Source organism: Hippocampus comes, unplaced genomic scaffold, assembly GCF_001891065.2.
Source record: "Hippocampus comes isolate QL1 unplaced genomic scaffold, H_comes_QL1_v1.1 scaffold420, whole genome shotgun sequence".
Classification (NCBI taxonomy): domain Eukaryota; kingdom Metazoa; phylum Chordata; class Actinopteri; order Syngnathiformes; family Syngnathidae; genus Hippocampus; species Hippocampus comes.
In genome coordinates, this window is record NW_017806163.1 from 322319 (window position 1) to 334447 (window position 12129).

The following is a 12129-nucleotide window of genomic DNA, read 5'->3' on the forward strand; positions in this document are numbered from 1 at the left end:
AAACAGTGAATGTCCTTTTTTTTTTTAATTTATTTTTTTTACTGTGTCATGTGTTGAACATATTTCAGAGACCATTTGCACTGATGTACCTACTGTATGAGTGAAGATGTCTTTCATCCTCCAAGTCAATATGCAATAATGTCAACGGTACAGTGTGGCTTTCGAAAAACCCGCCCGGCTGTACATGACTTGAGAGCGCTGAGAACTCATTTATATGCTGATGTCAAATTGATTTTTGTCTTCCATCTACTGTCTAATATTCGCATATACAGAAATATAACATCATGCGGCAATCTCGCGTTTGGACTCCCATGTTTGCAACATAATCCTGGGCGCAAAGGCATAAAGCATGTCTTGAAGACGAGCGACATATTATTATGACAACACCCGAAGATTTCAATTAGTTAATGATAAGGGACAAATTTAACAACATAAACGTAACATGATTGTTGCCGTTGTCAATCAGAAGCACTGCCCGACATTTACATATTCATTTCCAATATTTTCGTTACATATTTGTCTATTTGTGTCCTGCAATTGGCTGGCAACCATGTTATGGGTGTACACCACCTACTGCCCGCAGACAGCTGAGATGTCTGCGGGCACGCCAGCGAACCTCGTAAGGGTAAGTGGCTCGGATAATAGTTGGAAATTGTTATATCTTTTGCCCAATCAGGTTTCAGGTTGCTACCATGTAAATCTTATCTGTCTGCGATCGACAAAATCGGTACTACTATCCCATGCAAAGGAACCCATGAATGATGCAAACATTGGCGCTTATTTCATAGTTCGGTACTTCGAATTCAGGTCAGCAGTGCAAATATCCCTGAAAAAAATGACATAGCAGGGATTGGAAGGCTTGTTTTGTGACAGTATTCAGCAGTCTTAATAATGCCCACTTTCAAGGGAAAGAAGGTGTGAACCTGATTACATTGACGCAGTGATGATGTGAGCTTATTGCGATTTACTTATTTGCCGGGTGTCATTTTCTCATGAAACGCTGAGAATCAAGCAAAACAAAACAAATGGAATGGACCAAGCAGAGGACTGTAATTTGCAGCTATCATTTCAATGATTCTTATTTAGGAGACAAAATGTTTTGGTCTGAGTTTGGCACACAAATCCACCGATACCTGCTTTTTGCTTTAGCTTTCTTTTTCTAGCTTTCTGCAGCACTTTTTTTGAAAAAAATGTATGAGAAGAGAAAAGAAAAGTGAAAAAGAAAAATATGCACCTATACTTATGACATAATCTGACGAACATTGTCAAGCAATATGCAAGTAGTTTTGTTTAGTGCTACTGAGTGTTTCAGTATCATGGTTGTCGCAGGGGGTCTCCAGGAGTTATGTGGATGAATGACCATACGTGTGGCTTCTGTCACGTCATATTTAGCTGCGACTGATTTTGTTTTGGTATAGTTATACTTCGTGCTCTTTGTTCTCATTCCAGGTACTGAATAAAGTACTCTGAACTATTTTGACTGGTGTTGTATATTTAAGTCTCTTCTGTTTGTGCTGTTTGACATGAACCGCTCGCTAAATGAATACGTTTGCTTCCTGGCCTGCTTTGCTAGCTTCTTGTGCTAGCTGCCCGCGCGCAAATAGTTATGTTACAATCGCTAGTCTTGGATTAGTTTGACAGTATTTGGTTACATGTTGTTGTAGTTTGCAAGCTGAATGTGTGTGGGGAATGATAGTGAAGTGGGTCTTTCAAAAGTTTCCTTTAATTTTCTTCAACTTCCACAAGAGAAGAGAAATCTCATTGCGCCTAATCAGTCCTCTAAGCCGCTTGAATTGCCTTTGCTACCTTGTTCATTTAATGTCCAAACACTGTCAAGCACTGTGAAACACTGCCTCGACGTACACTTAAGTCTATTGTCATGGAAATTTAGTTGGAGTTTGTCTGAAAAGTAATGCAATCTAATTAGCGGGAAGCCTTTTATTATTTCTGTGCAACCTTCAAATTTGAAGGCCTCTCAGGACTGTTTTATGTTACATTGGTGGTTAACTAACCGGTTTAATGACAGTTAAAGTCCAGATGTTAAGTTTGTATTATAACAGTGGCTAACTTCCTTTTACACTTTCATGGTTAAGAATGCTACAATGTTACTTACCTTGGAGGTTCCACTTCACTTTAGCGATAAAAAATTGATGTCAGTGATTTTGTCGAACCAGAACATACTCGTACAACAGTGGCCACTTTGAGGGCGCTCATGTTTTGTGACAGGGCTCTCTATTTTTAAAATGTTGCTGTGGGAGCATGTCAGTGGAAAGTAAACTTAATTAAAAGTTGAACTTTTGTACTATTTCCTACAATATTCTTAAGAGAACACTTATCACAGACATCTAAGACGTCATGTGTGAAAGCCTTAAACTTGAGCTACTAATATAATAGCGTGAACATAATACATTCTATTACCGTGGATGCGAGGACAGGGACAGAATTCCTGTTAGCAATCGTTTTTTTCCATCTGCATATTTCATTTTTCATAATAGATTTGCTCAAATGGAGCTACAGGCACCTGCCCAGCAGCGCTGCTTGGCTACCGCCGCTTTGTGCTCTCTCTCCCCTGCATTCGGCTGCATTCCTATTCCTGGCAGTCATTTTTCACGAGCACAATAGAAGTTGAGAAAGCCACAAAGTCCAATCTTCACTCGTCGCATGAAGCACATCTCATTAACAGCATGCAATGGTGTTACTTACAGGCGTCATCGATGATACAGTAGATATGTAATGTGACTACTTCCACTATGTAGGTTACTGCTGTGATTGCCTTTAAATGTATCTGGATGTAAGCACACATGCCAAGCAAAACGGAGTGATGTTGACGTTATGCTCACCAAGCATGTAAAGTAGATGCACATCACCAATTAAGTTTTTGGGGACATTTTTTATTTTATTTTTTTTTGTGGGGGCAGTGGGATGCAGACTGGATTGAAGAAAACGATCAGTTGTAGCAGAACGGTTCTGAGAACATTTAATCTAAAACAGAAAAATGTGGTCCGAAAGTCAAACAAGAGTCATGACTCGGCTTAAGTCTCTCCCTGTTTCCAATTATCTATGGCAGGGGTCCCCAACCTTTTTTGCCCCACGGACCGGTTTAAGTCAGACAATATTTTCAGGGACCGGCATTGAAGGTGTGGCGGATTAATACAACAAAATAATATGGTATGAGCTGCATGAAAACTGTGGTGTTTTCGAAATATAATAATAAACACAAGGAGCGTCTAATCTGGTCGCTGTGGTAATGTTTAATGCCTTCAAAATACGATACAACGCAAATTCAAAGTGCATGAAAATGACGACTCACCACAGTCCCGAGCTTGATTTTCTGCAATCAGACAGTCCCATCTCGGGGTAATGACACCTTAAGTGTGTGGTTTATGTCGAGTCTACTTCGTAATTTTGTTTTAGTCGCCGTTGCTGCAGAAACTCCACACCTCACACAGGTAGGATGCCGGAAATAGCAACAGTGCTATTGTGGCGATCTCAGAGTATTCAGCCATAACTTTGATCCAGTTGTTTCGAACGTACTTTTAAGGCCGCCGTCATTTGCGATCTCCAAGCAGCTTTTTTACTCATTTTGCGGGCTTCAGCCTTTTGTTTATGAGCGTCATCGGTCACCTGACCGAGAAGTGTGCCTTGACGTGAGTCAAGCGTGACACAGACGGATGTAACAGAGAATCCGGTAATTTTTCAAAATAAAACATTTCGCAATCCGAAATTAATAAAACGGAAAAAAGGCAAGTTCTTTCTGTGCGGCCCGGTACCAAATGCCCTGCGGACCGGTACCGGTCCGCGGCCCGGCGGTTGGGGACCCCTGATCTATGGTACTAAAACGTTACTAAAATAGAGACATATTATGCGTTCTTTAATTCACCATTTTAAATGATGGCCGTCATTCGTGTGTCTGGGTCTCTGGTTGCCCATCCTGCCCGCCAATCACTGAGCCCCACTTCCTTTTGAAATAGATAAATGTCTTAGTACATTCGACAATGCACCCAAATTAGTAGAGTATGCTTGAAATGCTGAAGTGATGCAACAAAATGTTGAGATCGAAGCGCATCGTACTTGAATTTTTAAGTGGAAATCAAATTTGGGGTTACCGTGAAGTTGGAAAAAAGTCCTGCAATTCTTTCTTGATGATTATTGTTGTGTCTAGCAAGTGATTACTACCAACATTTTTACTGTAATATAAAATTATTCAACATGTAATATAATTGACTTTTTCAACCACTTATTTTACTCACGTAGTTTCATATTACAAAAGAGCAAATATTGAAGGCAAAATGTGAAACATAGTCAGAATGAAATCTCTGAATTCGCTTTACTAACGTCAATTAAATTCTCTGCTTTTGAAATTAAAATATTCCAATGAACTTTCATACCAAGTGAGGGTGGGAATAGTGACACAGGAGTCTTGTATCTTTTGTTCAAGTCTGTAACTTTTCCCATCCAGTATTTTCCCAGCAAAAGCAGTCATTTTATTTTTTTTTAAAAAAAGGAAAAAGAAAGTTGAATTTTCCAATCTACAACCTCAGAGGTGTCCCACTTCAGAGGATCCAGCGTGCGTGACTAGCGAAGGTGTAATAATGCATGTGATGTGCTCCCAAAAAGGATGCAGGCTGCTTTCAAGTTGCCTTTTCTTCAGTTTCTGCAGCACAGTGTGGCCATGTGTCCTAACATCTGTCAGATCTGAGACTCTCTTTGCCTTAAACGACACCAGCGACTACCAGGAGGGCGGCGAATCCGGCAAACGTCTAAATTATTGACAAAAGTCTTCATTTTAATGACTCCAATACAAAGGGGACTGCGGGGATTGTCAGGGGGTTTGCCAGGAGTGAGGACACGAATGCATCATCTTATTTATAGGTGCAATTTGTCCAAACATCCAAACAAGCTTACTCCGGTCCCTTCTGGTGATACCACTTGGGCCCTCAAGAGATCACTGTGAGTCAGTGTAGCACGACAGAGCCAAACATGTCCCCGCATCTCCTTCCTGAACTTGTCGCTCCGCAGTGGCTGCAACGCAGGAGGGAAGTGCAGCCGAGCGCCGTCACGCTACAGAGAAAACTCATTTTGGCTGTTTGTAGCTGCGTTAGCTCCTTCTTACTTTGAGACAAATGAGGGGAGGAAAATCAGTCAGTTGTTAAAGTGAGAGCTGCGCCTTTCAACCCGGCCTGGAAAAATTCAGCCTTTCGTCATGCCAGGAAATAGGAGTGAGCTCCACAACTTGGTGCATACCGTGGCCCCTTTTGACTTTTGAGGTAGTGGAGTATGAGGCACTCCTTTTAAAAGGACACTCTGAGGGCACGGACATTTGTCACCAATCCGATCTTCTGAGTTCAAAGAAGCTAACAAATACTACGTGAAAACCAAAAATGACAAATTGATTTGGTAATGTAAGCAAATGAACAAGCTGCGATTACAACATTTTTATTGGTTTCAAATTCGGACATTGTTTGACATTGTCGCTTAAGACCGATGAAACGTGTATGAACTTTCAATCTGAAATTCCAAGATTTTTTAATTAACCCTTTCATGCACCACGAATGATACCCAGTAAACCTGATAACATGATCGGCTGTCCACTGCAGTGACCGCTGTCCCTGAAAGGGTTAAATCAACAACATGAGGATAAGCGGCTTGGATAATGGATGATCGGATAGATGTTTTGACGGGGTGGCACGGTACCCAAATGGAAAGCACATCCGCCACGCAGTTCCGAGGTCAGGTGTTTGAATCTGGGCTCAGACCTTCCGGTTTGGATTTTGCATGTCTCCCCTAGCTTGCGTGGGTTTTCTGTGGGTACTTCGGCTTCCTCCCTGGTTTGAAAAGCATGCTCCTTGGGCTAATTAAAACTCATTCAGTACCGGCCAATTCTGGACCAAGTCTGAAAACACGTTTAAAAACGTCTTTGGGAGTGAATGAGTTAACGACTTAACATTGTCCATAGGTATGAATGTTACTCCAAAGGGTTGTGCTATGCAAATGTCAGGATCCTGCTCACCCCCAATCGTAGTAAGGACAAGCGCAGTAAAAAAAAAAATGGTGAATGTATTAAGTTTCACGTTAATTCTCTCCAAAATAACACCTACCAAACCGTTTTCATGAGTAGTTCAGTCACAGTGTTGCCCCCGCCCCCAAACCACCGCAATCCTGTGATGTCCAGAGGATCAATATGGAGTTTACAAGTGCGGCAAAAGATCACCAGGAATAACATTCATACATGAATATTCCCAGGATTTTCTGGGTGATATTATTTTATTCTGCGAGAGCAAGATGTACGCCTCAACCGACTTATGGCTTCAGGCAGTTTATGGCGAGGAGCCGTGCTTCAAACCTCTCCGAAACGGACCGCGGCGCAAACTTTTAAAGAGGATCCGTACCCAAGATATGCTGGAGCAATTTCTGCATCATCGGGTCAAATTCGATTTCAACCCTCTGAGCTCCCTGCAATTTGACAGCATCTGGGAAGGGGAAATCAAGTGTGAACGATGCTGTGAGTGTAGTACTAAGCAACAGATCCGTGCCTATTGCAGTTCTGCACGCAGCTCTGATGGAGGTGCGAGGAATCCTGAATTCAACACGTTGGGGATTTACAAGCTACGCAAAAAGTTTTCGGACCAGGTTTATAATACTTTGGGATTTTTCAATGTATTTATTTCATTTTCACTTTTCTTTTTCACATCAAGGATTTGGGGTTTGTACTTTGTCTTACTTTTGTTTTTCTTACTATTGGATCAAGTCTTTTCTTATATGAAGTACAGTATTTGTTGAGTACAACATCAACAAAAAAAGTCTCGATGAGTAGGTGCTGTTCCCTCTGAGAATTAGCACTGTATTCCACTCCGTGGCAAGGCACTTGATTTTATTTGGCAGTTGATAAACAGTCAGATAGAAAGAGTCGTAGTAGTAGGCCAGAACATGTCAGAAAGATTCAGTGCACTGAACATCATGACTTCATAAAGAAAGCCAGACTTTTACCAGACAATTGGCACTGTACCGTATGGGGGATGACATCTGGCTCACTTGAATGAGACGGGCCTCTAAAATGGTCTCATTTCAGCAAGACAAAAAAATATCGTATACCCGGCTCTAATTATCAATCCTTGTGGTATTTTGAACGCGTTATACATTTGGGAAATGTTCTCAAAATCAAAAGATTCATAATATGTCAGAAGCCGCTTTGTCCCGGCCGCCTCTGCCTCTGATATGGTTCTGGTCCTCTCTTCCAAGCCAGGAAATTGCTAGGTTGCCTTCTTACCATAAGTTCGTTTCTGTGCCATTTGAAAAGAGTAAAAGGGCTTATGCTTTCAACTTTCCAATTCTGTGCTTCCAACTTTGTGGGGACATTTTAGGCCTTCTTCTGTTCCCAGTGAGCAAAGCAAGGTCCAGAAAGGAAAGCTTGGATGGGAAAATTTAACCTCAACCTTATCAAACACTGACCTCACCTGACAAAACTTTTCGCGGACACTTCAAATTCTTCCCAGAAAAAAATGGAAGATGTTATCGCCACAAAAGCGGGAATGAACTCCATTTTACTTACATTTCACATCCTATAAGTGTAAAGGTCAGGTGTCCTAATACTTTTCCACATCACGTATCTCCCTGGTGGTTAGCGATCCAAATGCTGTCATTCAGAGTTTGTTCTGATGTTGAGTTGCATCAGTCCCTCAAGCGGCACAGAACGCGGCCACCTGGCTGCAAGGAGATGGCGGCATCACGGCCCCAAACTTGGCTCACCGTACACGTCTTTTATCAGCCGCCACCTGTTCTGACCCTTGACTGGCTCCTTGTGAGCGCAGATGCATAAAATGATGACGTCTCCGAGCAGACGTTTTGGGGGCGACTGTCAAAAGAGCCTGCCGACAAGTCGTCACGCCACCTCTCAAGCAGGGAATAAATAAAACATTCCTACCTGAAAGGAAGGCATATAATCCACTCATGATGGTGTTTAGGCTTGCTTCTCGTGCTACGTTATTTATTTTCCAGAACTGACTGGTATTCCTGTTATGACTCTCTCTCTCTCTCTCTCTCTGAGCCTGAATCGACAAAATAAAAACACCGCCCACAAAATAATTTCCCAATTAACTTGCAAACTGCTTGTTCTGTGAATTAAAAAAAATAAATAAATAACGGCACAGTTTTACTGCAAAGCTCTGACAGGATAATCACGACTGAATTCCCAACAGGTCCTGCATGAGCCAAAATAAAACAACAACAAATGCTCAATTATCTTATGACAGCAACATAAAAAAAAGACACCTTACCTGTATGTGTTTTTCAGATTCGTAGGAGACGTTCTGAATTCCAGAAGCTCATGGTGTTGACACTGGCGCAATTAAATGCCGCAAATGATTCATGAAGAAGGCAAACTGAAAAAAAAAAATCTCTAATCAAGTCATGGATGCGAACACAATTTCTCGAGTTTTCAAATCTGTTGCATCATTGTTGTGAATGCTCCCTAGTTCACATTCCCTCCTTTTTCAGGCTGATTAGTCCCCGAGATCGAATTCAATGAATCAGTCAACCAATAAAGATCTGCGTGACTGAAAATAGGCAGCAAACCTCGATTTAAAAAAAGAAAAGAAAAGTCCACAATTCACCAAAATGTTTTGCTGCTGTGAAAATTGGCTCTCTCGGAATTCACAACAAAGACTTAAGAGTTTACAGACCTAATTGTCCCTTGTATAGTCCCCCAGCTTTGACACAGAAGTAAAAACAACTCAGCAAATTGTTGGGGAGCAAACAACTTGCTTGCTTTGTTGTGCAAACGAACATTTTATTTGGCATAAACATCAATAATTGATATTTTAAAGTTGTTCCAACTTCAATGACTGTTTTAGGCTGGAAAAACTAGAAGGTGTGCAGTGCGGTGCCAGCAGGAACAGCTCACCATCACTAATGGCAATATCACTAACTACTCTATTTATCTTTACACGGGCCGATGTTTACTTTGGTTACGATGATGGAGCAACACAGTGGCATCAAATGAAATATTGACAATTTTGATTTCTTTGCTTTCAAAGGATCGATTGATGCTGTTTGCGCTCTGATGAACGTATCTGTGGAGCCCGAGAGATTTATGGCAACATGAATTCCGCAGACATCCTCAACAGGCTTCAAGAGGCAGCCATACAACACTGTCAACAGCCCGGTCATTACTCTTTTTTTATTTTTTATTATTGCTTCTCGCATTTATTTAATCGATGGTGGACCCCCCGCGTGGAAAGTCGTCCATGTTTCTCTCATGATCTTCGCATCACACAACATTATTACCCACCATCGAACATTAGCACCGCCGCGCCAACATGCGATACCGCAGTGAAAGCGCTCGCATTGTGAGAGCACATCATTACTTTGATGAATGACATCATTTGCGCAACAGTATGACTTAACTGTAAGAAAAAAAAAAAAAAAAACACCAGAGTTTGCAGTGAGGGACACATATGAGAAAAAATAATGCAATAAGAGGACGGGATACTGCCGCAGGCGTTCTAGTTTCCTGTCTCAAGCTACTATTTGTTTCACTTGTTTGGGATTATTTGCATTATTACTTTTATTATTAGGGGGCGACGTTTTAAGGTGCATGCGAGTTTAGATTCAAACTTCAAGAAAGTAACGAAAAATAAGAAATGTGCACGGGCTTACATCCGTCAGAGGAATTACACAAATATTCCGTACAAGCGCTAGTAGCCTGACAACACGGTTCTCCTTTGCAACCTCTGCCCATAGGCTTATTGACCATTTCATGGTTTCCATTCAGCATTAATTATGCATGCGTTCTTGTATTGCGCTGAGAACATATCACACACCGATATTTTTCATGCCTTTCTGCACGGCGTGGACATTCTTCGTCATAGCCGGGTGCATCATTTCGCTCCAAAATAAAATGAGATTATACCAGGTCGTGGCATGGATAAGGGTGAAGAAACACCCAAGTGGGATTTGAGTTCTTTCCATACCTTGTGGTTAAGATTCAGAGATATCGGCATGCTACTCAAATCTTTTTAGTGAAAGAGTTATACTGTACTCCAAAAAGTGCTTCTTACATGTATGAGACATCGGATTCAAACTGACTTGAGATGGCTAAAAGGGATGGATGCATCGATGGATGGATAGATTTTGGATACTTTAGAAACAGGAAGACAAAGTCATCTTGGATCAAGAATACTGGAAAATAGAAATAAATAGATGTCTCATGATCCAAAGCATGCCACATCCGCGCGTATCCGCCTCACAGTTCTAAGGTTGAGGGTTCGAGTCCGGGTTCCTCGTGCTTGCGTGGGTATTCTCCATGTTCTCCGACTAATTTTAAACTGCCAATCGTTGTGATTGTGAGCCTTAATGAGTGTTTTTCATTTGCCCCACCTCCAGCTCATCTGCCACCCAAATGTTAGATTTGGCCTCTTAATAATTTGATCGGTGAACTTTTCACAAATAAGTGCGATAGAAAATGGAATGATTCGTTTCCGTGCGACAAATTCCACTTTTCATCCATCTATTTTTATTTATTATAAATATGTTTTTTTTTGTTTTTTTTTTTATCGCGCTTGTCCTCACTTGTAGTGCAGGTGAACTAGACTAGCCCAGTCAATCGCAGGTCACAAACAACCATCCGCAATATCCAAACCAATCTGAGGACAGTTTAGAGGAGGGCTGCAGGGCAACAGAAAATGAATTTTTTAAACAGTAAAATATTAAATAAATACCGTCTGTTCCTGCTGTGCACAGGTCAGTCCGGTGCCGCGCATGCATAGAGTATTTGCTTACATTAAGATCATGTGAGTAGAAGAAGAAAGTGGCGAATGAACATCACTGATATAATTCAATTTTCACAGGTTCGGAAGAAGATATTCTTTTGAGGATTGTGTGTGAATATTCATTACTTGAAGCGGTAGAACTCCTGGAATTCTATGCTAATTTGCTTTTCGCCTGTCAATAGGATTTTAGATTGCTGCCAGTGTTAACATTGGCAGAAATTCTAAAAATAAGCATTTGTTGTACTTAAATATACAATGTGTGTAATTATTTTGGTGGTGTGTTTAGTTTTACAGTAAACTCCGACTGGGGTGTCATTAAAAAGCTTAAAGCACACTTGTACATATTTCAGACAGGTGCATACATAGGAACTTGTAAACACAAACTGCAACATTTGGCACATTCGTTTTTTTTTTGTTGTTTTTTTTTTTTTTTTGCTTGTAATGTTTTTCATGAAAGCGAGAAGCCAAAATTGGAATCACAATTACATTTCTATGACCATTGCCCAGCCCTAATTCAAAGTCTTCTATGAACCTAACATGTGTTCCCTCCATGCCACCGTGCTGCCCATAATAAATTTCACTTATGAATAATTTCCAACATAGTTTTGCTTTTCATAAAAAGATAATAGTCATAACCCTCCCATGGCGGCAGGGGGTGGGGGAGCATTTTCGCAGTGTGGCCCTCTGGGAGTATGGATAAAACCATTTTGTGTCATCAAAGTTGCCCATCCCTGCTCGCTTTTTGAAGGCGAAGCAATGGAATATAATCAAGTGACATAGTCGGAGGCCTGATTTCATTTCAGTCGAGCAAGCTGCCACTTACTGAAGACGTTAGTGAAGGCACCAAGTCCCACAAACAAGCAACAACAAAAAGTCAATGCGGTACCGCAACATCACACAATGATGAGGAGCAACAGCAGAGGACAAAAGATGAAAACTATTTGAGGAGAGTAATAATGGCAAAAAATAGCTTTTGAATTAATAATGTATGAGATTGAGAATCAAATAAATTATATATAGTCATAGCCTGAATTGCATTACATAATTGATGCACGTGGTCATCCATTATGCACCAACTGTCAACATGTGAAATGTGTTTGAAAAAATAATACAAGTGTGATTCTCAAACCACTTAAGGGCAAAGAGGAAGGAGATGCCTGTGGGACAGTGTCATGGCTGGACTCAGATGAATCATACATATCTCACCTTTTTTTTTTCCAACTTACTGGGGTTTCTTTTTTTCAACTCAGCAACACAATTTAACTGTCAGAGAAAGTGTTAGCATGCCTTAAGGGCTTCAACTCCCAACGGGTGAAAAAGATTAGAATGTCAAATGGCACAGCACATGTTACAATGGCTGCAT

The 12129-nt window shown here is 41.0% G+C and overlaps 1 long non-coding RNA gene across 1 annotated transcript; it reads right to left on the reverse strand.

Annotated features, from left to right (window-relative positions):
* Positions 1-519: 519 nt before the first annotated feature.
* On the reverse strand, positions 520-1164 carry LOC109531434 (uncharacterized). The gene is made up of 2 exons (XR_002171181.1): positions 1037-1164; positions 520-923 (listed from the first exon to the last, which is right to left on the reverse strand). It is a non-coding gene; the product is annotated as an uncharacterized LOC109531434 (long non-coding RNA).
* Positions 1165-12129: the final 10965 nt, after the last annotated feature.